The sequence below is a fragment of the Cupressus sempervirens genome, chromosome 2 (assembly GCF_028749045.1).
Source record: "Cupressus sempervirens isolate cs-2001-9-10 chromosome 2, ASM2874904v1, whole genome shotgun sequence".
In the NCBI taxonomy this organism is placed as follows: Eukaryota; Viridiplantae; Streptophyta; class Pinopsida; order Cupressales; family Cupressaceae; genus Cupressus; species Cupressus sempervirens.
The window spans coordinates 349695210-349722707 of NC_143119.1; positions in this window are offsets into that span (position 1 = coordinate 349695210).

Consider the following 27498-nt stretch of genomic DNA (forward strand, 5'->3'; position numbering starts at 1 on the left):
CCATAAAGAGGGAGCACATAATGTTGTCAATGATTGTGCCAAGTATTTTTTATTTTATAGTTATCTAAATTAATTTATAAATAGTGCATGCAAATGCTTATAATAATTACATAATGTTTATGTTCATTCAATTGCTAGGTAAATACCAAGTTAAAGATATGAAGGTGTATATTGAGCCCCTAATTGATGAGTTGTTGAAGTTATGGAATGGCATCACTATGTATGACATCTTTAGACCGATAGGACATCGACAATTTCAATTCCATGCAATGCTTGTATGGACAATACATGATGCCCCTGGGCTAACTCATTTTTGCAGTATGTTATATTGTTAAGATCACATATTTTTGATCTGTTATAGTGCTTACACATTACTATTGAATGCTTAAGTTGCGCATCATGATAATTGTACATGATCCAATTAAACATGATCTTTTAGGTCTTCAGACAAAGGAAAAATTTGCATGTCCAGTTTGTGGTCGGAAGATGAAATGTCATCATTCGAGAAGTTTAAGAAAATAGGTGTTTGATGAGTTTAGACACTTTTTCTGCAATAATCATAGGTATCGAATTGCCGAAAAACATCTTTTCAATGGGAAAGAAGAGACATCATCAAGGCCACGAAGAATGACACCTCATTTATGGAAGTTGGAATACGATCGACTAAATCGTCGAGGTAATGTCCAATTTTTCATCTAAAGTTTACAATTTATATTTTGATATTTTCTTATATTTATTAATGCTATAAGTGATGCTCATGAAGGTCATCAAGGCATCAATGACCAACTTCCTAGAGGAATGAAAAGTTATCCTACTCAATTTAGTAGGTTACATACTACAAGGATCTCCCAATTGTGCATTTGTTTGATGCTATGCATATTGGAAAGAATGTAATAGAGACACTATGAAAAATGTTGGATGGAAGGCGTAATAGAGAACAAATTGCTAAAATTTGTACTGAGATTTATGAATCCAATCATGCATTAAAAGTTTTCATTGAATCAAATAGCAATGGAGACTGTATAAATACAAGTGCCCTTCCTTGGTTATTAACAGAGCAACAAAGTGATGCATTAAAAAAAGTTATCAAAAAAACAAAATTTCCAACAGGATTTGCTGCAAATATAAGCACTCTTCTATCAAAGAAAGGTTATTTTGGGCCAGGGTTGAAAACACATGATTGGCATACCTTCCTCAAGGTAAGTCATGTTTTCTATTTACAGTATATTTGTAAGATTGAATGTAGTACCAATTGCATTATTTAATAATATATTGAAATGATCATTTTTTAATGATTGCAGTTTGTCCTAGCTCTATCCCTTCCACAACAGTTTGACAATAGTATTAAACAAGTTATATATGATCTTGGAAAATACATGAGCTTAGAAGTGTTTTTTCTTAGATTTGTAGCTTTTTATCTGAAATCTATTGTATAATTTTATTTGAAATCTCCATAATGTGTTTTTGCATGTTGAATCTCTTTTAGGTGGTTATCATCTAAAGAAATTGATAAAAGATATATAAAATATTGGAAGAGAAAAATTTCACAGCTTATGTGTGAAATGCAAAAGTGTTTACCTCCAACATTTTCAATGCTCAAGAACACTACCTCATACATCAAGTTGAGGAGATTGAATTGTGTGGACCTATACAAGCTAGATCAATGTGGATGGTTGAGAGGCACTTGAAATTTATGAAAGGCTTGGTTCGACAAAGAGAACGTCCTGAGGGTTCTATGATAGAGGGATATATGATATACCAAACCATGGTGTATATCAGTGAATATCTTCCAAAGTTTGCAGCAGGTATCCATGTAGATTGCATTTGGGATCCCAACTGTAATGACAAATTCAAAGGGGAGTACCTGACGGAGAAAGGTAGATTGAGGAGGGTGAGAGGTAATTATAAGTTTTTTTTTTGTAATTTAACAATTCTTATCCATCATCAATATATATAAGTTGTTTCTAACTAGTGTAATTGTCTTCTTTATAGTTGGTCATGAGTGGGATGCACTACTCTTGTATATTGCAAACAATCTTGATTGGATGACAGTATGGATTGAACAGTCTCAAGAAAATGGTCACTCATTAACATGGGATGGTGTTTCATCATTGGTTAAAGAAGGTCATAGTAATGGACATCCCAATGTTACGCCAATGGTACTTGATCTAATATATGGCTTAAGAGATACAAAGGTATGCATAAGATTACTAATAATGAGGCATAAGTTTAATATCAACTCACAGATCAATGAGAAGATTCTTGACATGTTTGAATAATTGTAGGTCAAACACCACAAAGCTATGTACTACCATGGCTATAAATTTTGCACAAAAAAGTTAGATGAAATGAAGAAAACGTGTGATTCCAAGATAAGTGTTGTCTTTGCGGTCACCAATATTTCATCTAGAACTGACATACATCCTCAACAATCTAAAAATTGATATTATGACATTTTGGATGATATACTTGAGTGTGACTTTAATTCATTCAAAATAGTTTTATTTGTCATCAAATGGTTTAGGTTACGACTGAATCGAAATGATCCCGATAGGACTGTTATTGAACACGATAGTGGATTTACTATGATTAATACAAGGCCATTTGAGCCAGTTGGAGATGAGCCCTATGTTCTTCCAAGCCAATGCGAGCAAGTGTTTTACTTTGGTGTTCCACACAAACCAGGTTGGTCATTTGTTGTTAGACATGACCCAAGAGGAAGGCCAGTAAAGTATAATGTGATCGAAGAAGAAGATATTGAAGAAGCACAAGAGGAAGTAAATGATTATTAGAAATGACAGTTACCCAGTGATGAAGAAGAAGAAGATGGTGATGATTTTGGTCATGCTAACGATAATGGTGATAATGATAATGATGATGCTGATGACGATCATGATCATGGTGATGATCATGGCGATGATGGTCATGATGATGATAGTGATCAAGAGGATGATGATGGTGATGAAGATGGTGGTGGTGACAACGACGATCAAAGTGACAAGTATGATGATGATGATGATGATGACATGGATGAAGATCATGATGATCAATAAAATGTCCAGGTAGGATCAATTTCAACTATGATGGGGTCTTGTATGATGAAATATTTGTTTCCAAACCATATGTGCACATATAAACATTAAGTAGAACATGTCAAATATTTTTTTAGATATAAACATTAGTTACGCTAAATTTTTAACTTAAGACAAATGATTTACATATACAATCTACTTTATCATTAATATTTTTTTTGGTAAGTCTATTACTTTAATTTCATTGCTAATTTCTAAGACTTACTAATTTTTTTCACAGGGCGATATGGATGCACCATCTTAGACACCTTCAATAGAGGTAAACATTCATTATTGTAAATTTTAATGTTAATATAGAAACAAATGTCATATTATTATGTTCTTTTCTTTATGGCTTTGGAGTTATTTTGATGAAATTATACAAATATTTGATGTCACAAATGATAGCAAAAAGCTACAATGATCGCTGATCAAATGCAATTTGAAATACAGGCATCATATCTACATGAAATTGGCCTTAGTACTGACCCTATATTCATTACCCAACAAATTACGCAAAGATACACTAATGAACTGGTTAACATTATCATCAAGGGTGACAAAAGTGAGAAGAAAGAGGCACTGAGAATAGAATTGGACCATAGAATCCAATCTTTGAAGGTAAGCAGTAATTCGACTAAAGCAGTAATAGAAGTTCAATAGATATTAATATTTTATAGTATCTTATGGATCATGATCTCTAATTTTATGTGTTCTTGTATAGACATATGTGCTAGTTGCGACATCACATGGTGAACATCATCAGGGTTGTTGCGCAGTACCTTCATGTAAGTAACACTTTGTTTGTTTTGATCAACATTATAACACTTACCTTTTTTTTTTTGTGGACGTTTCTCGCTAGTATCCCATTTGATCTTTATCCATTGCAAATTTCTTTGCTAACAATATTCTATTCTTCAGCTCATGATGAAGTGCAGACTCCTCCTTCAGTTGGCAGTCCACTATTGTTTGCTACATTGTCGGCAACAAGGACCATGCAAACATCATCATCAATGCCCACTAGAATTGGTAAAACCTTGTTTTGTTATATTTTGTAATGTCTTTCTACAAGTTGATGAACAACGAAGTAGCAAATCAGTGCTTAAATGATGTCTACAGAAGCTTGCATACACACAAACACATGCATACACACACCACGCATACATACATACATACATATATATACCCACACATAGAGAGACATGGACATAGGCAGGGAGGTAGACCAACAGAGAGCGGCACTAAAATTGTCATTTAATTGTTATGATGTTTCAGTTGATAGACCAACAGAGAGTAGTACTACTGAAGCTGATCCATTTCCTGGAGCAGTTCGTGTGATTAGTACTAGTTCGTATGAAGGGACATTGTTGCTGAATAAGAAAACTATGTTTCCATTAAAAGAACGAAAGCTTCCAGGTGCTTTAAAATTGATATTATTTAAAGTGTAAATTTAGTTTACTTTTACATTACTCATTTTGGACTGATAAATCCTTTATGCTGTTGTAGGTAATAATGCTTTCTTTGAACATCTTTTTCATATGACATGGAGACTATTTGGACCCACCATACGTAAAAGGTACATAGTTTCATATCATTGCTACATAATTTTTCTTTTCTTCTATTTATAGTAATATATTAAAGTTATTGATCTAACAATCTATTTGTTTTTAAAAAGGTGGAATTTACAAGTTGTGGAATTAAAAAATCAGCTGATTGCATCTATTGAAGAGAAATTTGGGAAAAACATTTTTGACACTGGCCTACTTCAGAAAAGAGCAGCAAAGCATATAAAGACTGTGAGGGATCAATATAGAAGGGCTCTTAAGGATAACCCAAAGTACAACCGTCCTCCTATGATTCCACCGATGGAGTAGAATGAAATAATAGAAGATGCAAAAAAGAAAAGGCTATGTGAAGATAGAAATAATGAAGCAGCACAATGCAAAAAGAGGTATGTTATTATAGTATTAAGTACATTGTAATCATGCACTGATTATTGATATTTGTAAATATATAATCTAAGATGTTTGAAATTGTTCATAGATTGCAGGACACATCCGTGGCTACAAAAGCGAGAGTAGAAAAGGTTGGCCAACACAAACTTGGCTCTGGTGGCTATATGAATCTCTAGTCTCGACTTGTAAGTAGAGCAATGAATTTTTTTTTATAAAAAAAATATAATGTTGAAAACAATTTTGTTTAATGAAACCATACATGGAAAATTGACATTATCAAGCAAAAAATATAGGGCATAGATTTCAATGTGGAGATCACAGATGAAGACAGAAAAATTGCCTTGAAGGAAGGCTATAAAGTTGTGGTTGCACGCCTACGTGAAGAATTTGTGAGCCTAGCCCAAGAATCCAGTGCACCAAATGATATCTCACAGGTAAATTATTCAGATGAAAAGTAAATGAAATTAAATAGTTGAGAAGATTCTTGTTTGGTATTAGTTTTAAATGTAAATTGACTACATAACAATGTGCAAAACATTTTACTGCAACCTTCACATCCTACCACAGAACTTGCTTGTGACGAAGGCCATGATGTGCATTATAGTGGTGGAGGTATTAATTTGCTATTGGAAATTAATTATGCAATTATGAATGCAATTTAACATCTTCAATTGGAATTTGACGTGTATCCTTTTTTTGAATATTTCAGAGCATGTTGAACATCATGCTAAAGGAGTGGACCATGTTCCAAGTGTTCAACATGTTGATGCGGTGGCAAATCAAAATGTTAATGTACATGATGTGGCATTGTCAGGTAAGAAAAATGCATTTTATGTTGTACTCGTACTTAATTACAAACTTGTAACAGTTAGAAAAAGAAAAAGAGTATGCCAATTTATCTTATTCACTTGTTCTTGCAACAGAGCCCCCTTTAGTGCAACAACCTCCTACTCCTCCAAAGAGAAGGAGCCATCGTAATTTGACATTACACATGCCAGAAGAGGAGGAGAATAATGCAGATATGGATGCTCCTATGAGCGCTTTTCTTAAGAGAGCTCAGAAAAACAAAAAAAAAAGAAATGATGTTTTAAAAACTTCTTTGGTAAACCTTGTTGGATAATGAAAGAACTTTGTTTTAAGTAATTATGTATGAATGATGCATATTAATACAGATTTTTATTTTATGTTAATGAATATTGTTATGTGTTAATGAAGTTTTGATTAGTATTGTGTATTAATGAATTTTATATCATATTAATGAATGTTATGTGATTGTATTGATTGAATGTTATAGTTCATAAATGGATGAATGAATGAATGAAGTATGTAATTAGATGATAATGGGTACTTTAGATTGATGTTAGGGAGAGGGGGGTGAGGCCAGATGAGCTTCCACCTTCACCTGGTTGGCCTTGTTAAGTAGAGAATATTATAGTATTCTTGAAACCAAGGGAAGCTCAAACTAACATAAAATGGACACTTTTCATGTCGTAGGTCTAAAATGATCCACAACTATTGCTGCCCATAACATACAATGCAAATGTGATATGGAAATTATGTGTTGCTACCTACAATGTTTGATATTTGATCATTTTGTTCCCTTTATATATTTACCCTTTTTTTTTGCCCTCAGCAATAGTTGTCAATAACGACATTCTTAACTATGCATTAGGTGACTTAAATGACCATTGTGGGAGGGAAATCTACTTTCATTTTCTTTCTTAACATTATAAATTTCCATTTGCTTTCATGAATTCAATTGAAACCCTTCGTGGGAGGGAAATCTGCTTCAAATCGAAACAGCTTGAAAAGTTAAGAACCAAGCTCTCCAGGAAGCTAGCTAATATTGCATTCAATAAAGGTGCAGTGATGCACACATTATTCCATCCTTTTCCAAAGTCTGCCACTATATTTCTCTTGCCACAGGACCATGCACAGTTTCCAATGAACTATGATGAAGAAATTGACCACACAGTCAAATCCAGAAGCTATAAGGACAAGAATTTCACTTGACATAAGATATGTGCTAGGCTATTGCTCCATCTAGACCTAGTAATGATACTCATAGCATTTCATTTATTGCTCTAGCTGATAACATCTAAGTCTAGGAAATTTTATTAGGCTATTTCAATTGATTTCTATTGGTAATTAAAAAATTCATAATTGTAGATTCAATAAATGTGTTTGGATCCTTATTTTAAGGTTTGGATTAGAAAGAAACACACTAAGGTGAATGCATGATGGTTTAAAAAGATTAGGAATTTGATGTAGAGTAATGTAGCAACTACCTTCCACAAGCCAATAAATGGCTGTCACAATCCAACTTAGGATTCTAGGACTTCTCACAAGTCCTCTTACCCACACCGGGTATACTCAACCACAAGCCAAACAAGGCAATCCTATTTCAAAAGCCTCACCAACTATCACTAGCAATGGAGACAATCACGGACATACTATTCCAACCCAAAATCATCAATTTGTTTGGTTCCACCAAACTCACCATACACCTTGGCCCCTCTAGGCCTACAAACCTTGTAGCCTTCTGATTAGCTTCTTTGCACTTTTCTCCCAATATCCCTTAATAGAATAGGGACTTCTCCATAGGTTCAAACACCCTTCTTGGCACCTACTAAGAATCCAAAAGCTTCTGGGCAAGTCTTGCTCCAACTCCCTCCAAACTATTGCTTGGTACCTAGGCCTAGTTGATCAAGTTAGTCTAGGGCTTCAAGGAAGAATGGGAAAGGTGGGTTCCCAAGACCCCAAAAACTTAAGGAAATCTCCAACACACTCAATACACCCAGTTTCAGCACTCACACTGATCAGAGGTGCCTACAACCATGACTGTCACCATTTAACTTGAAAAAACTAGTCAAGCACATGGGCTTGCTTGACCTAGGGCTGGCTTGAAAAAATACTTACCCTTCTCACCATGCCTCCAACTTTTGGAATCATTGAGATAGTATGCTTAACTTGCACATCCCTCAATTTTAGAGCTTTCCACTAGTGGGAATGCAAGTTAGGGCTACATTTGTGGAAGGGCCTAGAAAAGAAGGCTTTTCAGACCCCTTGCTACTAAAATGGAGATAACTTTTAAACCACAACTCCTTTTTGAGTCAAACAAAAACCAAAAGTTTTCTAACACACCCTTGCAACTATTTCATACACTTAGTAATCATAAAAGTGTCATACAGATCCATACAGTTGTAACAGGCGAGCAATTACCAGTAAATTTCTAGAAGATTGAAGTTTTTATTGCTTTTTCTCCCAGCCTCAATACAATCTAATCTCCTTCTACCAACTGAGATCACATATGACATATATAAAGGTCTACATGACTTTTGGAACAACCTTATAGGTGTGCCCAACCATAAAAGAAACAAACAACCACTTTTTGCTAATACCGATCAACACTTTTTAAAAAGTTGTCAGCAACTTTATGCAATTTTTGCAATTTTTGCAAATCGGTAAATGTTATGAACCAAACAAGTTCCTCTACATCCCACAAGGCCTATGTAGACTCTTAATTCCCTATTCTAAGGCCTTTTGGTCCCATGGAGTCACTTGGTTTATAACCACACGAAAGTGCTCATGGGCCTTACATGTGCCTTATTACAAAACATTATCAAACAAAGACCAACTTATTCAAGTATGGACCAAAACTTGTTAAAACTTACTAATCTACTTGAATCCTCCCTTTCCTGGAGTGGCAAGGTGTCCTACAACTTGTTCCTCTACCTCCTTGGTACTTGTTCCCCTGCATCCTAGGTTAGGTGCCCTACACTAGAATTGACCTATAAGGCAAATACATTATTATCTATAATGCAATTTTCTGTCATCTTTTATGTCGCAGCTGAAGTAGCCTTGATTTTGATCCATCACAGGGAGTCATTATGAAATGAGAAAAATTTATTCATTGGGTGTGTGGATGTACCCGTGACTCAAAAAGGAGTAGAAGAGGTTGTTGATGCTAGAAAAAGGATTAGCAACATTCTAGTTGATCTGATATTTACTTCTGCATTGGTTCAGGCTCAGATGACTACTATGCTTGCGATGAATCAACACCACAGGAAAAAGGTTTTTTAGTCAAATCTTTACTTTATGTTTATGCTAGCATTAAATACTTTGCTTCTCTATTTATGCAAGGGTAGGTGTTTAAATGGTTATTACTCGAGTTCAGTATCAATTCTCAGGAAATTTAAATTTTGTATCCAGCAAGAGTTGACAAATGCATAGATGGAGTTTTATTCATTGAGAAAAATATTAGATTCATTTCTTTGGAGGCAGTTGTGAAATGACTATCCCAGGTAGGCTGAGGTGTTTAAGATGTCATTCTAGTTCTTAAATTCAAATTTATTGTTGTGGTTTTAGTAGCACATCTATAATATGAGTGATTAGGTTCGGATGTCAACATTTATATAATGACTTGTTAAATAGGACTAAAGCTTGAAGTTGAATTCTGTGTGATGCAGGTACCAATAATAATACATAATGAGAGTGAGCAAGCCAAGGCATGGAGCAGGATATTCAGTGAAGATACTCAAAAACACTCTATTCCAATCATAACAGCTTGGCAACTCAATGAGCGCATGTAAAAGTTTAATGCTAACAATTCTTGGATATTAATAGTTTCAAACTGTGTATAATACAAGTTTATAATGATTACTCCATAAATGTTTACTGCAATGTAGGTATGGAGAATTGTAAGGCCTCAACAAACAACAAACAACTGATAGATATGGAAAGGAGAAAGTTCATGAATGATGTCGCAGTTATGACATTCCTCCCCCAAATGGTGAAAGCCTTGAAATGTGCACAGAATGTGTTGTTGCCTACTTTAAGGAACAGGTGTGGTACATTTTTATGAATCAGATATGCTACATTTATTTTGTTATAAATGTGCTTTTTGTAGTGGTGTGTAGATATATTATGATTGGGTTGTTTGCTAGGCTTTCAAATTCTGTATGACTGCTAGTCACAAAACAAGTAACTTGCACATATCCATCTTCTAGATTTGATATGTTCTGAGAGGTATCAAATCCTTATGAAAAATGATCTTTTCTTGTTTACATTTATTGTAATGACTAATCAAAATATGTTATACTACACATGTAGCTGATGTTATACAAAAAGCTTTCATATACTTTTCATAGTGCTACTTTCTTAGGAAGACTTTGATTTATATGGTTGTTGTATGTAATGTCCCCTTTCTGTAAATGCTTGAGTATTTGCTCTGAATCAAAGATTCCAAGTAGAACAAGAAGTAGAATAGAATGCATAACATCATGTACTTGGTCCTGCAACATTTTAGGAAATCTTTGACACATAATTGACAAATAGATCTTCCTTATTTGCGATATTAAAGCATATATCATTCCAAATAGGATTAGGACAGTTAATTTAATCATATGGAATACTGAATTTGTTAATGGAGTTCAACTATAGGAGAGGTAGGATAAGGGGCATATTAGGGTGCCTTAATCAATCGTCTACCCTAGGTCCAAGAGAAAATGCCATCACTCTTGGTTTCCTGTGGCCATTGCCATCCATACAAGTGGGTGTACCTAGTAAAAAATCCATATCCAATCATTCCTCTACCTAAGGCCCAAGAGTGGATACCATCCCTTGTGGCAACATGAAAAATCATTGATGACAACATGAATAATCAAGAATATCATACAAGAATGGCTTTATAATACAAGAATATCATACAAGAATAACTTTATAATACAAGAATATCATTGATGACAACATGAAAAATCAAGAACACAATGATGACAGATTGTTTCATTTTTAGCATAGTGCAGTTTCTGATACTATTGGTTGGCATTTCATGATGCAGTTATCTTTACAATATGATGAGTTATTTATCACAGTTGATATATTGGGTTTTAATACATTTCTTGGCTTTTACTTTGTTGCAACAATCTTTTCACCTTTCAGGCAATACGTTGAGGGGGGGGGGGGTGGGGGGTGGTTTCTTTACTCTTAATTATTTTAGCCCCTCATCACAGTCTATAAGATATCTCTCTAGTTTCCATAATCCACACTTGGGTTTGACAACAAAGACCTTACATTGTAACAGTTAGATAATACTTGAATGACATGATTAATTTGAATGGTCATAGACATACAAGAGTGAGACTAAAGAAATTCAAGAGTTACAGAAAGACTATTGACATGTATGTATGACTGTAGCATCACATAGTGAGGGAACTAAAATAGTTTACATCCTTTGAAAACCTCAAACCCTTGACTAGGGTTGTTACTAAAAATAATGAATGAATATAACATATGTCGGGTTAGGGTATTATAAGAAAGAACTGTGATATATCTTTAGCAAGATTAAATTGTAAACAACTATACCCCCAAAAATTTTCAATTGGCTCAACCCATGAACAATGACTTTTCTAACTTGAAATATGACACATCAAACTCAAACATGGGTTAACCAATGACAATAATAAACCTGAGAAATTCTTCTTTTCAAATCAAGAAACGTTAAGCACATATCTTCATACATAATGACATAATAGCATGTAAAAACCCTTAAAAAAACTTAAATGTAGATAAACCGAGCAGGGTAGTGGAAACGAGTACACTTGGTAATGAATCTCAGGTGCAAATCTTCTGCAAATCTCGGTTACTTTGCCTTCACAATGCTTCACATTAACAAATGCAACCATCGACAACATGATCATTGATAATTGCTCAGCCGATTCTCTGTCAATTTTCTTTCAAGAATTGTCGATAACCAAAATTGTTCCAATGTGTTGTACCCCAGCTCGACTGAGTTAGGATTTTAAAAAAATGAAACCCAAATATGAATAACACAAAAAAAATCTTTTCTTTTTCTACATGTTGTAACAAGTATGATCATTTAATGCTTCACTAAGCAGTACCCGTTAACTAGACTTTGAATATTGTTGACACATGAAGGATTGCTAGGGGGGCGACCAAAAGGCATTCTTAGCATAATAACTGAATGAGTGCCATGGTCACAATATTGATGCTTACTCACATTAGTGACTTTAAATTTGAATAGTTGATACAACCTTAACATCATGTCAATGCTTTATACACATACAACCAAAATTTGAACATATGAATGATGTTTGCAAACTGAAATATATCTCTGTAAGTATGTTTCTTCATGACTGATTGTGCACTAATGTTCGCACAACACTGAATGCACTAAATATGATACTCAACTTTATTGCAAATTGATAACTGATGTTAAACAACTGATCAAACTTGTTCGTGTATCCATAATGACTTTAATATGTCATTTTCACTGAATGATGCACTGACATGCACTAATCATGATGTAACATGAAACTAAATTGTAACTTTATTTATATTCTGATGATGATGCAAATTCAATGTATCAAGGTGCAATATCATTTCCATGTATCCACTGATCTCATAATCACAATATACAATAACTGAACCAATATACATAATCACATATGCACCAATGATAATCATAGTGATCCTAATCATCATATGCATTTGATTAACTAATTTTAATCAAGTTATCCTATTATGTGCTTTTGATATCAAGGACGACTAGGATAGGAGCAACAAACTTCCCCTTTGTCCTTGGTGGCAAAACTCTAATCTTCTCCCCTATTAGACCATGAGGATAAAGAAGAGGAAGCATAATACTATAACTGTGAAACCATGAAAAAATGTCAGTATACCTGTAGCCCGCCAAAGGATCTGAATAAGTTAGAAGTAACCCTGTAGCATCATGAGGTTAAGAAAATCAGTAGACATCAAATCTGAGAGAATCATCAATACAATCATAGTATTGAGACCAACTGTCAAAATTTGAATGATGTTATGCTGCAAGAAAATAATCAGATAGCCAACCAAGAAAACTGAAATGTTGAGAACCAAACAAGTGTCTTGAATTTGAGTATGATTATATTTGCTAATCAAATAAAGCAAGAATTGTAGAAACTAAAGATATATCTTATAGACTGTGATGAGGGGCTAAAATAATTAAGAGTAAAGAAACCCCCCCCCCCCCCCCTCAACGTATTGCCTGAAAAGTGAAAAGATTGTTGCAACAAAGAAAAAGCCAAGAAATGTATTAAGAACCAATATAACAACTGTGATAATTAACTCATCATAATGTGAAGATAACTGCATCATGAAATGCCAACCAATAGTATCAGAAACTGCACTATGCTAAAAATGAAATAATTTGTCATCATTGTGTTCCTGATTTTTCATGTTGTCATCAATGATATTCTTGTATTATAAAGTCATTCTTGTATGATATTCCTTCTGTTTTGCTTGTTGATCCTTTTGTTTAGGATGGCTTCCACAACCGGTTTCAGCTTTGGTGGAATGTTTTTCCCCAACTCTTCCTTGAGTCTGTTGTAGCACCTGCATCATCTATAACAACACCTTTAAAAGAATACAAGTCAGATACATTAAAGATGGGTGATAAATTAAGATCACAAGGAAAATCAATTTGATAGGCATTATTGCCAAACTTTTTCACTATTTTAAAGGTGAAGCAATGGATGAGAGTGATGAAGATGATGACTCTGCCTATGGAGATTTTGAAGATCTGGAGACGGGAGAGAAATATGGAGATGAAGCTAATGATAGCCTGGAGGATAGTAAAAATTTGAAGTCTACAGAAGAACAATGAAGACTGAAAAAGCTTGCACTTCGTGTGAAATTTTATTCTCAATATCCTTTTGGCTATTTTGTTTTCTAGTCATACAATGCCTACTTTTAAAGATATTTAGTTTCCATGGTTCATAACATTGTGAAAAATGTTCTTGGACAACACTATGTATGAGATCCATCCTTAGGATATGATGCAGGATTAGAAGTCTAGAGTTTCCCTTGCATGGGTGACTGCATTGCAAGAGTTGGGAAAGTCTATTTCTAAAGAATTAATAGTAATTAGGTACACAACCACCTGGGTACAATAAATATGAGTGGGAAGAGCTAAATGACCGTCTACTTTAAGGTTGGGAATTGGGATAGATAAATGGAATTGAGATAGATAATTGGGATAGATAAATGACCATCACCTTATTGTTGGTATCCAGTGCAACAATAACAATATTTTCATACATTTACTTACCTAGAATGAATCATCCTTGCTCCTCAAGGATGTTAAAACTTAAATATTTTTTATTTTTTTGGTTAAGATTTTAGTTATGAATTTTTCAGATGAATTGCAAAGACAAACAGACGTGAACCTATTGAAGGCGAGAATGTTCTCTTCTTTAGGTACCAAGGCTAAGGTGGAATTGATGGCTTCAATGAGCATACCACTTTGTGAAAATCTTCAACCAGTTGGAGGTCAGCCAAAATGAGTTCAAAAAACTAATGGCTAAAAGAGTCTGAGATCTCATTAGGTTCAGGTGTCTTGTCTTAGAGCTATGTTTAAAATGAAATCCTTGAGCTCCTTCGTAGTGACCATTTGACAATATAATATTTTTAATTTCTTTAGTGACGATATTAGGAATGTCGTTAAAGGAGAGAAGCTTGAACAACAGGGTCTTGTTTGACTTCTGATAAAGATCTTTTTAATTCCTTTTCTATTAAAAATCATATTGCCATTGCCTAACACAATTTTTCTGATCGTGTTCCTTTCACACCTTTGATATGCTTTCAGGTGAAAAAATATATTTTATTAGCATCTCCTTCATAGCGTCAAGTTATGTAGAATTTGACCCTCAAATGCTCTTCCTACCTGACTATTTTATGCAACTGGGCAAGGAAAAAAAATCTCTTTGATTTAAGAGCTTTAGTTATGATCAACAAATACATTCCAAAACATTGTCATAAGATGTGGTCACAAAGAGCATGTTGATGTTGGCGAAATATGTAATTTCATGCCCACCCAAGTGTTAACTCTTACCATGCTCTGATATTTCTACCATAGGATTAAAAGTTATATTAAGTTCATTTTGATATGATGTAATTGTAGGATGGATATGTGCCTTCTAGATTGCAATCACCTGTTCACAATATTATGATAGTTTGGCTGTGATTTCAATTATCGGATTTGATGCTTCACCTCAAGTGTGTATAATGTATATACAAGTTTATGGCTAATGAATGTATATGGAAAGGAATGACATGGGTTCACTGACCCTTCTTACCGTACCTAGTTTTTTTGGTCAAGTTAGTGACCCTGTTACTCAGGGTATGTTTCGTTACTTCACCCATCATGTTTGGATACAAATAAAAGGATGTTCTTGCCTAAATTGCCAATAATCTGAACTGTTTGTTATTTTGAACCCATGTGTTGTGGATGATTACTGTGAATATGATTCCATTATTTACTATTATTGTGAACTACTTCATTTTTCCATATCACTGACCGACAAAAGACATATGAATAGGTTTTTGAGGTATAGTTGTATAAATTGTAAAATTTGCTCATTGTTCCTAAAGCAACTTTATAATATGTTAACATTGACTTAGTCTTATTGTCCTCCAAACAACAACAAAACCATAATATGATTACCATAGAGATGAGGTCATATACTTTTTAGCATTTCAATAGTTTATTCATGTGTTTGATATGGAAGTTGGTGTTGTAGCTACTCTATATGCAAATGTTGGATATTCTCACTCTAATATATTTATTGCTTTGGCTCACCCAAGATGCAGTTCAACAACCCTCTTTAATCAGGACCTCTCAAAGTCGACATGCTTGATTTTTTTAAGTTGCTCACCTGTTAATGAAGATTTGATTAGTAGTGCTTCAAGGTACTATTCTTCTTGTGTGTGTGTAATGGGTCAAAATTTCATGATTCTGTAATCTACCTGTTTGGCCTAACTTTTTTGGATTCTATAGTAGTATTTTTGCTCCAATAGTAAGGACAAATGAATTGTGTCATCAATATTCTGAAACCTGTGTGCAAGTCTACAAAGAGATGGGTGTCAAGGTTATAGATTCATTACTACACTCAGGAATGGGCTCATCTTCAATCTTCAGAAGATTGAATATGAGCCCATTCCCAACTGTGGTAATGAATCTCAAAGCTCCTTTTGCCTGAGCATATCATGTCCTTCAAATGATCTTTTTGAAGCTGCTTCAACATTGTATCCTTCAAACTTTAGTTTATACTTGCCAACAACAAGACTACTTTGCGTCATTAGAATCATGAATAAGGAATGCAGAAGTAAGCTTTTCTGGGTTTTTGCTAAGAAAATGTTGATATTAAAGTAGTGGGGCTGCTTGGGATTTTATGCAAATTTTTTTGGTGTAATTTAAGATTTGAAGAAAACTATTGAAAATTTTCCTGTCCTTCCTATTTTATGCAAATTAAATATGAGATTCATTGTTACTTGACTCCTCTACAATTTTCAATAACCGTTGGGATACTAAGAGCATATCATCTTGGAATGTTGGTATCATGGCTATTTAACAAGGTTACATTTAATGTTAAGTGCTTAGTAGAACATAATTTCGTATCTCTTATAATCTTGTTAGGTGGCTGAAGGCTTTTTTTTTTTTTTTGAGTGTAGGATTACACACAATACATTCCCCTATCAGTTTATGAATTAGAATCATGGTTTGGGACACCCTTAATTTATGTGTTTGATCATTCTACTACTGGTATGATTGTGAATGCATTTCTAGAGATAAGTTTTACTCAATAAATTGTGAAGCGCATGGAATCTTCTATGATTAATCCAAACAAATACATATGCCCCTTTATAAGTTAATTATTTGTTTGAGTATATATAATATATTTCTTGACAGTGTCTTTGGTTGATGTGCATCATCAAGACTTGGGTTCTGGTATTTCTTCTACAGTCGCAATGAAGGATTGTATATTACTTGCAACTTGTGGAGTAGATGAGATTCTTCCTCAGGGTCCTGAATTTCTAACTGATATCTTCACTTCATGTCTCACAACACCTATTAAAATTGCATTGTGATTGTATTATCTTATTCTCATACCTCTAATCATCTCATTCATTTTACACATGATTGGGAAACTGCAATTTGTGATGCACTAATAGCTAGCTCCTTTGTTGGGTACAACAACTGGACATATTAGGGAGTGAATTAATAGCATGGTTTCTCGTACAAAATCAATTCAATATAGAGTTTTGGTAATGACTGTTTATCTATCTTGTATCTTAAATTATTCTCATTTCCCTCAAATATGTGTCACAATGGACATAGTGTTTACATGTATCATAATATTAAAATGATTCTCTGAGGCAGGGAAAAGTTGTTTACTATGCACAAATAGCTCACTTCTAATGGAATGGAACTTAAAAACATTGGGATACTGAAATTAGTGATCCTTTTATTCCCGTCACATGAAATTTTTGGTTTTTGCAATGTATGTTACTAGTTTTGGATTTCTGTTTGCTAAACATGATTACATCTTTATCTAACAAGACATAAAGAATTACCAAAATGCTTGTCACTCATCCTTGTACTACTTCATCTACATCGTCTGAGAAAATCCTTTATGCTTTGATGGATGCCTATAGCTTATCCCAAAGCTCTCATTCAATAGTTATGAGATGATCAATCAAGAGGAAACAGTTGACTAGAGCTTAGAGTGACACAATGTTTAGATGATCATATGAAATGAAATGGGCATGCGAGTAGAAAGAAACTAGAAAGACATTGTGTACAGATGAAGGCATGAAATGGATCTTTGGAGCACTCAGCATAGACACTTAGCATTCAGTACATATCATCATTCGAGATCAAATGGGTGTGTGGGATTATACACATAGTGAATAATAAAGGAGGGAATTGAAACCTCCTTGAGGCTCACACTTGTTGAGGTCCACTTTAGCAATGGCCCTTCCTGTGAAATTTTTGTGTAAACCCTTTCTAATGAGATAATGTGTTATGAGCTCTTCATCAGTGGGATGGAATGTGAATCCAGGAGGCAGTTGTGCATCACCCATATCATGACTGTAACTAAAGTTAAGAGAATTCAATAATAGAGGCTCTTAACTTTAGTTATAGTCATGATATGGGTGATGCACAACTGCCTCCTAGATTTACGTTCCATCCCACTGATGAAGAGCTCATAACACATTATCTCATTAGAAAGATTTTATAGAAAAATTTCACAGGAAGGGCCATTGTTGAAGTGGACCTCAACAAGTGTGAGCCTCAAAAAAATTTTGACCAAGCATTGGTCGAAATTTTGACCAATGCCCAACAGTTTTCTACCAAGCATTGGTCAAAATTTTGACCAATGCATGGGTGTTTTCCACCAATCATTGGTCAAAATTTTGACCAATACTTGACAGTTTTTTACCAAGAATTGGTTGAAATTTTGACCAATGCATGTCTATTTTCTACCAATCATTGGTTGAAATTTTGACCAATACTTGAGAGTTTTCGACCAATGCTTGACAGAACTTGTGCCAACATTTTTGAGAGGTTTCGACCAACGTATTGGTCAAAATTTTGACCAAATTTTTTTTGACCAATGGGTTGGTTGAGCTTGGTCGAGATTTGGTTGAAAATTGGGTTGAAATTTTGACCAATGATGGTCGAAAGATGACCTCAAATGTACTAGTGAACTTGCAAAACTTCAAAAACTTTTTATCTCCAGGAGACAACCAATGCACCCTACACTTCTTGGAAAACATGAAATAACTGAAAGAAAACTACTCTAACTATATACATGAAACCCTAACCCTCTTTATAAGTAGGGTTTGAGATGTATTCCATTGACTGGAATAGGCAGGATTTCACCACTAGGCCTACTTAACTAGAAAACATTTGACTGCTTGCAATTGATTATCACATAGGGACCACTCCATATTACATCAAATTTTGAATGTCTACCTAGTTTTGCACTGTTTGCATCCCACTTCAACACAAGATCACCTTCTCTAAAAATTCTAGCTTTAGCCTTCTTATCAAAGGACTTTTTCATCTGTTGCTAATGTGTTTCCAAGGTCTTCATTGTTTGGTTGCTCTTCTCATCCATCTCCATCAATTCTTCTATCCTCACTATCATAGCATCATCCTTACCTAACTGTAACTGATGAGCCAATTTAAGAGATGAAAATTCTAAGGATATAGGAAGCCTAGCTTCTCTACCATAAACCAACATAAATGGAGAATTTCATATGGCCTTCTTAGGTATTATCCTATCAGCCCATAGAACTATTTTCAACTTCTAATGCCAACAACTTTGATTGTCCTCTACGGTTCTTTTCATTATTCTCATCAAATTCTTATTGAATGATTCAACTAATCCATTACCTTGAGGATAGTAATTGGAAGATGTACTCAAATAAATGCCATGATCTACTACCCATGCACATATCTAAGCTCCTACAAATGATTTTGCATTATCTGAAATGATGGTGGAAGGAGTGCCAAACCTGGTTATAATTCCATCAAAGAATTCTACAACTAAAGTTTTTGTAGCATCCTTCAAAGCAACTACCTCTATCCACCTTGTAAAGTAATCAGTAGCAGCTAAGATCCACTTGTGACTAGAGCTAGAAGGTGGATTGATTGGGCCAATAAAATCTAATCCCCGTTGAGAAAAATGTTGATCAACTTGAATAGGATGAAGGGGAAGAGTTGCTAACCTCTATTTTCATGAAAAGAAGGCACACTTCTAACATTTTCTTACATACCTATAGCAATCTTGAAACAAGGTTAGCCAGTAATAGCTAGCTCTCATGACCTTCATTGCAGTTGTTCTTGCTAAGAAGTGGCCACCATTAAGGCCATCATGAAACTCTTTGATCATCCTATCAGTCTGATCTGAATCAATACATCTTAGCAAAGCTCCATTGAAGTCCCTCCTAAAATGAATACTATCAACTATGGCATAAGGGATTGACTGCAATTTGAATTGTCTTCTTTTAGCTTTATCCAATCCTTGAGGATATTCGTTTCCTGATAAGAAGGTCATCATGTCATTTATCCAACTCCTTAGATTCTCATCTCTTACTTCTTTTCGATCTATCAATACCAAGGTAACTTTATTATCCCATTCTTGAGATGAGATCACCTACTTGCACAGTCCTTCCCCTCTTACCAATTTAGTGATTTAGATGTCCACATCATACTCCATCACTTTAGTAATCCAAATTTCTCTTTTCACATTGATGTCTTTTCTCAAAAGGAAATCCTTGAAACTTGCATGGGGCACTAGCAAATGGATCTTATATTGGGATGTAACGCTAAAAAAATAGCATGCCACAAATATTAATAATGAACTAACATTTACAAAACTAAATAATAGCAACATTCATGATTAGACAAGGTGAATACCAAGAAGGAGGGAAAACCAAGAATGGTAAGCTCCTTGGGTGTGACTTGTGATGATGTAGATGTGTCTAGATAGCTAAGGGATGTGTGTTCGGTCATGCTCAAGCTTCAAGTGATGGGGTGTTTATCAAACATGGAGATGAATGGAGATTTCAAAAATGGAGGTAAAGAGGGATTTTGACATGGTTATGGTATAAATTGTAAGAAAATTTGCAACAAAGAATATAACCATTTTTGCTTAACCCATAATAGATCTAAAATAAATATGTAATTAGAATTTGCATGCAAGAGAACAGACAACATACTCACAAAAAAATGTGACACAAGATATGCCTTGAGAAACCCTCATTGAGGGAAAAACCAAGTCTCCAAATGCATCCATCACCATGTATTAATCAACAAAAACACCATTTCAATACAACCATGGAAGCCTTCAATGCCATCACCATGACCAAGCAATGCATGTGAACAAACATGAATCCACACATCCCATGTCATGCTTCCAACCTTCACAAATGCTCCCTTGGCTAACCTATCAAGCCTTGTCTAGATCAACTCTTGCCTTTTTTCCTTCTATCTTCTCACACAACAACTACCCTTGTGGTTGCTTATATAGTAGCAAGTCCCACAATACCACCAAGTGGTATTACATAAACCATGTGTTAAAACCATGTGCTACTTAACCCATTGACCCCATATTTAATATTGAAAATTTAATTTCTTTTCTCCAATATTAAATAATTTCATGAAATATTATCACGATGTTAAAATACAACTCATCAAGGGATGATCCCACAATAATGTGTTCCACTTTTTGACCAATTTTGACACTGAAATCAATATTTTTGAAACAAACCTCACATTTAAGTGACTATATCTCTAAAACTGTGAATAATTTCAAGATGATGTAAACTAGTGATATCTAGTACTCTATTCCTACTTTGTAACCATATTTAAAAAAAAAAAATTAAGTCAAATTTTTCTTCTCCTCTAAAAAGTGGTACATATGAGAAATCAATATTTTTAAAGAGTGACAATCTATTTGATATGCACAACTTTTTTTTTCGAGAAATGATAATGAGGTAATTCTTCTGGTGTTGGATTTGTAACATCAATATCCAAAGGATGCATTTGGTTTGATTCAATTTGGTTGAATATTATATAGTTTATGAAGTTTTGAAGTGACATCAATCATAATTCAAACATACATTCATTTTGACATAGATAACTTGAACTCAGTTTATCATAAATCTAATTTTTTTTTTTTTTTTTTAATAGAAAGCTATTTCAACAACCTATTCCCTTGATATTTTTCAAAAAAAAATTGACCTAATTTACAAATTTTCTTGAAGTGTTGAAGTTAGTTGATGTTCAATCGATAATGAACCTATAATGAGTTAAACTCATATTTGAAAGTTTTAATGAATATAATATATATTACAATTATAGTCATTGGAAAGCTTGCTCCGAGAAACATAAATTATAATTTTTTATTTTATAGTAGGAGATCATTCAATCTAAATTTTGGGGGTCAAAAGAGCCAATTTCATTTTTTTATAAAAAGAACACCACATTTTATAAATGAAAAAAAGGAAAAACTGGGTTTTATTCTCAAAATCACCGTAAAAATACATTTGTGTGAACATATTAATAAGGGATGTTTGTGCAAACATCCCTTATTTAAACTAAATATGTTCACGTGAACATGCAATTCTTTAATGTTTGTGCAAACATCGTTAATACGTTCACACAAACATACATAAAATTGAATATGAAAATTTTGCATCATTTCACAATTTCCTTCGTGCCACAAAAGTGGTACCTAGTATTGTGGGTTCAAGTATATCCCATGAGAACCTTTACATGTTGCACGCCCATCTAGGTGCAACATTATATAATAAGATAAAATAATACAATATAACAATACTATGCAATGTGTGCAACACTCATTATCTCAACAATCTCTCACTTGTATACATTGTATAGGGTCAATTTGTAGCCACATAAATGAACAAGGAAACAATCCCTCCCAACACATCCACCATCATAGATCAAAGTATAAGAAGTACTCCATCTTGGTACCAATAACAAAATCAAAGTATCCAACATCTCAAACATGAATGAAGCCACCTCCTATTATGCCACTACCACTGGACATACATTGAAGTCATCCAAAGAGAAAGTGACCTAACCTGTCACATTAGAAGATCATAAAATCTTGTACCAACTAAAATACCAAGCACAAAAACCCGATCCAAAGATAACCACATGTATCTATAGTTGTCAAAATATCCATAGCTGAAATAACACTCACAGTAAGTGCCAAACCCATCCAACTATCCATACCTCCAAAGGTACACCAAGCGAATCTCACATCATCAACATATCTATTCTATAACGTACAATCACAAGCCTCGAGAGAACTACCTACCACATATGTACCAAGAAGCTTCCATTGCAAAAGATAATGTCAAATCTATAACCAATCCACTCACAACATCTCTAAGAAGTAAATCCATGTAGTATCAAGGACATCCACAATACATAAACCAATAGCCTACACAAACAAATCTCATAAAAGATCTCCTACACTTTCCCAAGTTGTCCACAACCAACATAGGAAAGAGATAAAGAAATAACCATGTCATCTCTCACATGACATACATGAGCACAAACTAGTGATCACAATCTCTAACCAATATCAAATCCAATGTAAGCAAAACTGAACATCTAGGAAGACAACCAAGAGTTGAGAGAAACCATGCAAATAATAATCTGTATCATGTCCTTCTACACACACGTCAAGATGTAAATTGTGCAAGTATGATCTCCTCCATAAAACCCTAGCCAAGAAGCCTCAACAACACCTAAACCATACCATATAACTAATCATGGATGTAATCCTCTCACAAGAAGATCAAACTCATATATTCCCAATCCAAGGAATATGCCCAATATAAAACCATCTCAAAAACTCAACCAACATAACAACATATGCAAATGGAGATAACCAATGCTAATCCACCTTTCAAATGAACCCTCCATAACTAAATCAAGTACCATAGCTCAAGATCCATATCCATGAAAGACAAGCATAAATATAATGCACTTGAGAGAAACAATGGGCTATACCTCTCAAGTAGAAAATCACCGAGTAGACCAAGAGTGTGGAATGAGAATGCTTATCAAGATATCCAAGTCTCCAATCAAGACTCACCTAAGAACAACCTCCTCTCAAGTCCATATCAGGTGAATGCCCCTCAAAATTCTTACTAAAACCATCAATTGTCTCAACAAATACTTTTCTAATCCAAGAGTAATCAACATCACCACCGTCTCTATGTATCCATGAGCACCTGAAACCAATCAATCCATGCCAACTCCAAATAGAACATAGAAATATCATGAAGTATCTAACTTATGATCAATGTACTCAATACCAAGAAACTAAACCGAGATCAATGTCAAAGTTCCAACCATTGCCTTAGGAACATAAACATGACAACATGATCTAACCATCTCAACCAAAGAGATGACATGCTCCATGTGAACATACTATAACATGTCAAAACTCTAAACGCATATCAAGAGTATATCATGACGTAAAAATGAAACCATCCTAACACCAAGGATAACATGTCAAATGAAATCATAAACCACACCTTTACCAAGAACTCCACAAGTCCTCAAGATGCAACCATCTCCACACACCATGAAGAAAAACCATCTCCACATACCATGAAAAACCATCTACACACACCATGAAGATAACCAAGAACCCCATGAGTCCTCAAGATCTAACCATCTTCATACAATATGAAGATAATAAAGTGCACCATGCAAATGTCAAAGATGCTTATGTAGCAACAAGATCTAAGACAAACCTCCAACATTTGCAAACACTCTGTTGGTGTTTTCAACTACCGAACAACAAAAGCTCAATACCAAGATAACAATACTCACAAATCTAGGGACTAGCTACTTCTCATTAACAATTATGTATGCATATTATTTGGATCCAACTTCAACAAAACCAAGACTGATTTTCTACTCTTTAGGCTCTGCAGAACCAAGGTGGGTATACCTAAGGGATGATTCAAATGAATGCTATTGTATAAGAATCCATTTAGTTTCATTATGATTCTCATCTCCATTCCTTGACATTTTTAGATGATATACATCCCTTATAAACAGATTTGGTCACAATTCTCCTTAGGTTTATAAATATTTCTAAAAATAGTAGCTAAGACTTAGAAATCAGATGTAAATGAGTGCTGACCCTCTTTGAAACTCTTCAACTAGTAAAATAAAATTGATTTTGATTTTAGAACTGGCGCTTATTCATGATCTCTCTATCTGTAGAATCGATTAACTAAATCAATGCTTTATCCATTGGGATTCAGAGTCTACTTATGGATCTAATTGATTGCATTACAACCAATACTATCAACAATTCTTATTGGAATTCATTCTTATAGACATCCTTCCTATTACCTTAGCAACCATATCAAATTCACTAGAACATTTACTTAATTCATTGAGTCAATAGCAATAATAAATTGACATACAATCTAAGTGAATTGCATTCAATTGGACAAGCTTTGCTCACACAACATCAGAATGATCAGGTAATAACAATGGAGACAAAATTTAGCAAGAACAGATATGGGGACAATTCAACTTTGTATTAATATTCTTTGAAAAATGTATACAATTGTAATAAAACTTAGAATGACTAGAAAATAATTAGACCCTTATAATATCAATATATTCCCAAGTATTTGTAGAGAAAATACATCATAATTTTTGCACTAATAAATTGGACCAAACCATATTCAATATAGACCAAAATTATCAATGAAATCGAACCCTTCTCTAGCCTTGGAATCTCACTTAAATAGAGTAAGATGCAACAAGCTTTAGGCATAGAGAATTGATAGATGTTAACTAGATAAAAGATATTTACATTTAGTTGTCACAAAAAGACAAAAAACTGTGTAACAGAAAAACTTATAAATCAGATTATTCCTTTGGTAGGCCCCTCTATTACATTTTCAAATGCTACAAATCCCATGATTGGCTTTTAGTTATTCTGAGTCCTCAACATATGTAGCTATCAAGTTAGCCAATGATGCGTTAGGCTCTGATTCATGCAATTTCACCTCTACTCTGGCATTTCCACTTGCGTCATCATGTACTACCAAGGTGACAATTATATTTGGTTTCATTTCTGCCACATCATCCATCTGGCCCAAGGTACTTTCCACATGAGATGGTTGCCCTTCTTTGTCTTATTCTCTCCTCTGATCTTCCGAAGGTGTATCAATGATCTATATTTCTTCTGGATTCATCTCATCATCATCACCTTCAACCTCTTCCCACTGCTCATCAGAAGCAACATCAACCATCCACTTGTCAAAGAGGGTGTCATCTAGCCAATTGAATTGCAGAATATCACTTTGTTTTTTGATCACATATTCTGCCTCTTTATTAATACTAACAAAATATTGCTTTAAAGAATCAAAGAATAATTGGGCATTCACTATCTCTTCTGTTCTGGCTGCCCACCATGCATGTCCTTTTTCATTTATGAATTCATTTATTCTTAAACAAAATAGATCATCTAAGTCTTTAGCATATTCATCTTTATTTTTCAATTTATTTTTCTTATCCAAAGCGAGTGGGAATAAATCAAATTTCTCACTCTTGTACTTATCCAAATAGTTAACAATTCTTCTTTGTAGCTCAACTCTCTTATCATCAAATTCTAGGAGATCATGAGCAAGATCATAAGTTATTTCAATGTGATCATATGAAGACCTTATGACAGAGTAGCACAAGAATGTGATTTCCTTTCTCCTCTTACTCCACTTATTGACAACAAGTTTTAAGGCCTCATCACTTGCTTTTATTTCATCTCATATGTTTATTACTTTTGCTAATTGATCATAAAACAATGGCCATTCAATTTTATCCACCATATACATGAGAGCCTTTCTCAATTTGTCTTCATATTGCACATTCAGCTCTACATGTAATGCCTATAATTTGCCCTTTTCTTCTTCAAAATCTTCAGCTATGTAATATTGTGGCCTTTGTGAAGTATCTGGCATTTTTATGAGAGGAGTGGATTTAAAAGGTTCCAATGGTAGGCGAGGGTATGTGATCCTAGGCTTAGTAGACCGTCCCAACACCTTAATTTCAAGTTCAATTCTCTTTTGAACTTCTTTATTATAGGCTTGTAAAACCTTTTCATACTTATTTTGTAGTTCAAACATTGCCTTCTCTTCTTTATCTACAATAGCCAGTAACTAAGTGAGATGTTCCAACATTCATATGTGCAGCCTCTACATGGGCGGTATCTACTGCCCAAATGCACTACCTTTACATTGGCTTTTCTAACTGTTTAAAAAAATTGACTAAGTCCTCTCCTTCGTATGAAAGTGCATTTTCGTGGCTGTATAGACGTTGCCGTATCTACTACCCTTTTGACAATTATGTTCCCCATCTGCCCAAATTAAAATCCCTCTCAGAGAAAATATAATGCATGTACAGGGAAAGAGGTCGTCCCCTTCTTGAGAGGAATAAAAAGAGTCAACACGTTTATAAGCAATTCCTACAGCGTGGCTCAATTTTATGTATAGTTTATTTTGACTCGGTGAAGAGGTACGCATCACATTTATCATTAGCATTGGCGAACGTGTCATATTAGCTGTACGCCCATGTCCCCAAGCTTTTCATATTCCACTATTACCAGCCTTGCTAATTAGGTGGCATAAAGAATATCAGACAGACTGTCGGTTAATCTTTTTCTCGTAAGCAGAAAAAACTTTATTCTAAACGTGTGGTTTGCATTTTCCTACCATGGAATAATCTTCTTTTGTAATTATACCGTGCCGCCAGTATTCTACTCTCCTTTTCAACCAACTCATCAAGTCTAACCATATGATATTTCATTCCAACATTGATGATAAAAAAGATTACACCCATCTTAATACAAAAGTTGAAGAAATATCAGGTAAAGTTGAAATTAGAGGAGTAAAAGAAAGACTGGGGCATGGTAGAATCATTTGCAGAAAAGCTCAAGGAAGGAATTTCATCATTGCATTTTCCCCATCGCTACTGTTTTAAGTATAAAATATTCCTAATTTTTGGCTGTAGTGGGCTCTGACTCCCGAGCCCTGCTGCTGTAGGTTATCCTGGAACA